Source organism: Rhinopithecus bieti, unplaced genomic scaffold, assembly GCF_001698545.2.
Source record: "Rhinopithecus bieti isolate Rb0 unplaced genomic scaffold, ASM169854v2 scaffold_15850, whole genome shotgun sequence".
Lineage (NCBI taxonomy): Eukaryota > Metazoa > Chordata > Mammalia > Primates > Cercopithecidae > Rhinopithecus > Rhinopithecus bieti.
Window position 1 is genome coordinate 2877253 of NW_016809273.1, and position 6719 is coordinate 2883971.

A 6719-nucleotide genomic window follows, 5' to 3' on the forward strand; every position below is an offset into this window, starting at 1 on the left:
AAAAAAAAAAAAAAAAAAAAAAAAAATCACTCATTTAATTCACAAGTTAAATTGCGTATAGTTATGAGGGGAAACATGATTTTGTGATATATGCATGCATTGAGGAATGGCTAAATCCAGCTATTTACCAAATGCATTATCTCACATACTTACCATTTTTTTTTTTTTTTTTTTGCAGTGAGGATACTTAAAATGTACTCTCTCAGCAATTTTTAAGTATAAAATATATTATTAGCTAGAGTTGTCATGATGTACGATGGATCCCTCTAATTTATTCTTCCTGTCTAATTGAAATTTGATGTCCTGTGGACAACTCTGCCTGACCCCAACCCACACTGCCACTCCACCAATTTTTGATACCCATCACTTTACTCTCTGCTTTTGTGAGTTCCATGGTTTTAGATTTCATATGTAAATGAGATCATGTGGTATTTGTCTCTTTGGTCCTGCCTTATTTAATGGAATGTAATGTCCTCTTAAGTTCATTCAGGCTGTTGCAAATGGCAGGAATTTCTTCATTTTTTTTAAGGCTGTATAGTATTCCATTGTGTATGCACACTACATTTTCTTTATCCACTCATCCGTTGATGGACACTTAGGTTGATTTCATATCTTGGCTATTGTTAATAGTGCTGCAATGAACATGGTAGTGCAGGTGTAATTTTGACATTCTGATTTTATATTCTTTGGATATATACCCAGTGGTGTGATTTATGGAACATTTGTATGGTAGTTTTATTTGTAATTTTTTCTGAAATCTCTGTACTGTTTTTTACAATGGCTATACTAATTTACATTCCCATCAACAATGTGCAAGGATTTTCTTTTTTCTGCATTTTTGCCAACTCTTGTTATCATTTGTCTTTTTATTATTATTTTTTATTATACTTTGAGTTCTGGGTTACCTGTGCAGAACGTGCAGTTTTGTTACATAGGTATACACGTGCCATGGTGGTTTGCTGCACCCATCAACCTGTCACCTACTTTAGGTATTTCTTCTAATGTTATCCCTACCCCAGTCCCCTACCCCCCGACAGGCCCCGGTGTGCCATGTTCCCCTCCCTGTGTCCATGTGTTCTCATTGTTCAACTTCCACTTATGAGTGAGAACATGCAGTGTTTGCTTTTCTGTCCTTGTGATAGTTTGCTGAGAATGATGGTTTCCAGCTCATCCATGTCCCTGCAAAGGACATGAACTCATCCTTTTTTTATGGCTGCATAGTATTTCATGGTGTATATGTGCCACATTTTGTTAATCCAGTCTATCATTGATGGACATTTGGGTTGGTTCCAAGTCTTTGCTATTGTGAATAGTGCCATAATAAACATACGTGTGCATGTGTCTTTATCATAGAATGATTTATAATCCTTTGGGTATATGCCCAGTAATGGGATGGCTGGGTCAAATGGTATTTCTAGTTCTAGATCCTTGAGGATTGCCACACTGTCTTCCATAATGGTTGAACTAATTTACACTCCCACCAACAGTGTAAAAGCTTTCCTATTTTTCCACAACTTCTCTAGCATCTGTTGTTTCCTGACTTTTTAATGATCACCATTTTAATTGGCATGAGATGGTATCTCATTGTGATTTTGATTTGTATTTCTATAATGACCAGTGATAATGAGCATTTTTTCATATGTCTATTGGCTACATAAATTTCTTCTCTGGAGAAGTATCTGTTCATATCCTTTGCCCATTTTTTGATGTTTTTTTTTTTCTTGTAAATTTGTTTGACAAATGGGATCTAATTAAACTAAAGAGCTTCTGCACAGCAAAAGAAACTCTCATCAGAGTGAATAGGCAACCTACAGAATGGGAGAAAATTTTTGCAGTCTATGCATCTGACAAAGAGCTAATATCCAGAATCTTTTGTCTTTTTGATAATGGCCATTCTAACAGGTGTGAGGTGGTATCTTATGTGGTTTTAATTTGCTTTTTCCCTGGCGATTAGTGATGTTGAACATTTTTTTTTTTTTTTTTATACCTGTTGGCTATTAGTTTATCTTCTTTTGAGAAATTTGTATTCATGCCTTTTGCTCATTAAAAAACATCAGGTTGTTTTCTCACTATTGAGTTGTTTGAAGTCCTTATATATTTTGGATATTAACTCCTTGTGATGTGTATGGTTTGCAAATGTATTCTCCCACTCTTATGTGAACGCTTCGCTTTGTTGATTGTTTCATTGCCTGTGCAGAAGCTTGTTAGTTCAATATAATACCGTTTGTCTATTTTTCCTTTTGTTGCCTGTGCATTTGGGATCGTATTCAAAAATCATGCCCCAACCAGTGCCATGGAGCTTTTTTTGCCGTGTTTTCTTCCAGCAGTTCTACAGTTTTGAATTTCACATTTAATTCTTTAATCATTTTGAGTCAATATTTGTGTATGGTGTGAGAAGAAAGTCTAATTTCATTGTTTTCCATGTGTTTATGCAGTTTACCCAGTACCATTTATTGAATAGACTGTTCTTTTCCCATTGTATGTTCTTGACATCTTTGTTGAAAATCAATTGATCCTTCACATTTGGATTTATTTCTGGGCTATTTTATTCCATCGGTTTGTGTGTCTGTTTGTATGCAAATACCAGGCTATTTTGGTTACTATAGATTTGTGGTAGCTTTTGAAATGATGCCTCCAGTTTTGTTCTTTTTGTTGAAGATTGCTTTGGCTATTTGGGGTCTTTTGTGGTTCCCACAAATTTTAGAATTTTAAAAAATATTTCCATGAACAATTGCATATATTCTCACTCCCATGTCACACAGAGCTATCTTTTGAGAAATTCACACCAATGACTTACTTTTCTACCTTAGTCCCTGCCATCTTTGCTGAATGCTCTGTTAGGGAGATAGAAATAGTTGTTAGATAACACAGATGGCTAGACAAGGGACTAGGAAACATATATGGGGCAAGGAACTAAGAACTATGTATGGGATAAATATGAAGGGAATCTGACATTTCCTAGCTGGTTCTGGATTAAAAATGAATAGAGAGGTGGGTGGTTTAATACAAACTTCTTATACTAAATGGCCTCACTTTTGGAAAGCATAAATACTGGGAAGAGAAAGATAATGTAGACCTTTTAGTTCAAATTTGTTGTTGTTGTTGTTTTAAAGATCTAACAGCTGTTTAGAGTTATTCCCACAGTCTACAGAATATTCTATGGCTGGGAAAAATAGAACCAGCATGACTATGCTATTGCAAGTAATTTTACCTTTACCTTCTAGTTTATGATATTATGAATATTTGCGACAAGCTCTTGTCATTTTAGATAACAGATGGGTGCTTCTCTTGGTAACTTTAATGCCTTTGATTGGCTGGGCTTGTACATGTTCTTTATCAATATATATTACATAGATTTAATGGAATACTCAAAATCATTTCTCTGTCTTATTTTTAGAAGATAAAAAATACATAAGCCTACTCCTTTATATCCATGAAACAACATAATGTTGACCATCTACATTTACAGTATAATATTATTGCTGGTCAAAGTATTCTTGAAGCCTTATAAGATTCTGAGCCACTAAGAAAAATTAAATTATGCTATGTATCTATTGAGTGTATTCAGAAATTGTTGCATTAAAAGATTTTCTGCCTTAATATTTAGCTAATCAGATAATTTAATTAACCATAGTTTCTCAATGTTTGAGATTTCTGTATAATGCAAAATATTTAGATTAGCTGATAAAGTATCCAATTAAAATACAAAATGAAGTTTTAGATTGTAGCACACAAAGTATATATCTAACCAGTTACTTATTGTCATTAAAATATGTTTAAAAGTAGTTGTTAAATGTATTTTTGTCACCAATTTTAATTCTTGTAAAATAAGGCAGCAAATGCAGGCATTCATTTGCTGTACTGAAAACAGCCTTGAAATATCGGCCAAGAGGGTACATAGTCTTTCATCTATGAGTGTTTTAGTTATCTCACCACTCTGGTGTTAGGAACCCAAAAATCAGAGTTCTACAATAATTATTTGGACTATAAAGGCAGATATTGTTTCTGTTTTTAGTCTTTTTCAAAATGTGGTGCTCCGTTGACATGGGTTTCGTAGCATGTACTTTGTTAAAACTTACTTTGGAGGTGTAGTCGGAAACTGTGATAGTCGTATGGGTATGGCTTCTTACGACTGTGTCAGGTACTATGTGAGAATGTATAAGGTGAGTTCTTGACGAGTCGTGTTTGAAATACATTTGAAGTAAAACTAGTTTTAGTCAGGAAAATGAAACGGATACATTTGGTGTTTGGACATTTCTTTGCTTTGAGACAGGTCTGTCTCTTATTAACTCTTCGCTTTTGGATAGGTCTTTCTCATATTAACTCTAAAAGAGAACTTCTTTATAAGAGCATTTGAATTAAGGGGAGGCAGAAGACAGTTGTGGTCCAGTAATACTTATCCCACGTGAGATTCTGGAAAAACTTGGACTTTTTTTTTTTGTCTACATAAAAATGGACTTTGATTGATCATTGTTGCATTAAGTAGACAAATTCTCCAATGTGGATGGGTCCCATGAGAATGAAATAGAAGAGTTGGGCTCATGATGAAAATTAAGCAGATTAGCACTTGGCAAATCGTCTTGTTTGTTTTGAAAATAAGTAACAGCTAGATTCATTGTTCCCTTGGCCTTTTCCTTTCCATCCCTGATAGATTGATGTGTCCATCTGTCAACCTGAAGAAATAAAAAGACTGTGCATCTATAATATGTGTGTGACTATTTGACAACTGTAAGTGAAGGAGATCTGTTTTTTAAGAATCTTTTGGAAAAGGTGCCCAAAATTTCCACTGAACTGTTTTTTCCTATCGTCTCCCTTCCCCAAGTAAATGAGTTAATAGTGGAACTTTTCTTATAATCTACCTCATGGAACACTAAGACGAGAAAAAAAAATTAACTATGTTATTTCCCCCTTTCATTTCATGTTGCTTTTTGTGGTAGATTTATGGTGTGCTACCCAAATTTCTTGCCTGTTCTTCCCCTTTTCCTTGGCATTTGCTACATTTAACATCAAAGCACTCATTCACTTAGCTGTTATTTTAAAAATTGCATTAAGATTTATAGTACACATGTTTACATTATTTTCTATTTTATTGACAGCTCACAGCTGAGTGCCTACCAAGGAATTACTTTCACCTAAGGCGAGTCTTCTTGCCCAAGAGTATGTCTCCTTTTCAGGAACATCCTATCCAAAGGCAGGCCAATGTGGGGCATAAGGGCTTGGCCCTCTTGCTTTTATTTGGTACATTCCAACTACAGAGGACCCCATGGTATCAACTGAGGTCTCTGTCACAACTCCATCACAGTTCAAGTTTTCGTTTTATCCAGTACTCTATCTTTCCCATCACTGCTCTTGGATTTTATTTTGAAAGTATTTCTTAATAAACCACTTGAAAACCTTAATCTCAGAGTCTGTTTCCTAGGAAACCTGACCTAGGACAGTTGGTATCAGCAAATTCTAAATGACGGTTGTACTCTTAAATGAGATCGTGGAGACAGTAACGTGCAAGGCAACTGACAATAAGGACATCATTACTGGTGGTATGTGGAATGTAAATAGCCTGTGGCATGATATAGCAGTCCAGTTATTCAAACTTCCATTGGTAGTAAACCAAGATCAGATGCTGGTGAAAGGAAATAAACTACAAGATTCAATATTTTCCAGTATATAACAGGTTTTGGGGAAATAGTAATCATAAGGTCTGTGGAACTGAATGTCTCTTGCTGAGTGTCCTTGATACAGTGGAGAAAGACAGCAAAAGGCTGAGGGTGATTGATCAGTGACTTATCTGTGAAAGCCAAAGGACCTCAGTAGTAAGATATAAAGAAATTCTAATTTCCCAAAGCCAGAGAAAGGAGAGTGCTGAATATCAGGACCTGAACTGGGCTTCCTGACAGCAGAGAGTTTGAGTTCTCAAGGCCAGCAATTCTGCCATTCAAGGTAAGAATCTCGGCTGAGAAGGAATGGAATGCTGAATTTGGGCTGGGGACATTTGAGTCAAAGTACCTGCAACTTAAAACTTCCGATTTCTGGCTGTGCACAGTGGCTCACATCTGAAATCCCAGCACTTTGGGAGGCCGAGGCAAGTGGATCACATGAGGTCAGGAGTTCGAGACCAGCCTGGCCAACATGGTGAAACCTCATCTCTACTGAAAATACAAAAATTAGCCAGGCGTGGTGGTGGGTGCCTGTAATCCCAGCTACTCGGGAGGCTGAGGCAGGAGAATTGCTTAAACCCAGGAGGCAGAGGTTGCAGTGAGCAGAGATCATGCCATTGTACTCCAGCCTGGGCGACAGAGTGAGACTCTGTCTCAAAAGCAAAACAAAACAAAAAAAACCTTCTGATTTCCATGAAACTTCTGGGCCTATAGAAATAGCTCATTCTGGCTAGGTGAGGTGGCTCACACCTATAATCCCAGCAGCACTTTGGGAGGCCAAGGCGGGTGGATCACCTGAGGTCGGGAGTTCGAGACCAGCCTGGCCAACTTGGTAAAACCCCGTCTCTACTAATAATACAAAAATTAACTGAGCATGGTGGTGCACACCTGTAATACCAGCTACTCTGGAGGCTTATACAGGAGAATGCCTTGAACCTGGGAGGCAGAGGTTGCAGTGAGTGGAGATTGTGCCATTACGCTCCAGTCTGGGCAACAAGAGCAAAACTCTGTCTCAAAAAAAAAAAAAAAAAAAAAAAAAAAAAAAAAAAAAAAAAAACTATCTCC

General features: G+C 36.6%; 1 long non-coding RNA gene across 1 annotated transcript in view; it reads left to right on the top strand.

Moving 5' to 3' along the window:
• The window catches only part of LOC108540036 (uncharacterized), a 35554-nt gene extending 30222 nt beyond the window's left edge, over window positions 1-5332 (top strand). The window contains exons 3-4 of the long non-coding RNA XR_001888564.1: window positions 4652-4728; window positions 5097-5332. This is a non-coding gene — a long non-coding RNA (uncharacterized LOC108540036). The remainder of the gene's footprint in view (window positions 1-4651; window positions 4729-5096) is intronic.
• Window positions 5333-6719: the final 1387 nt, after the last annotated feature.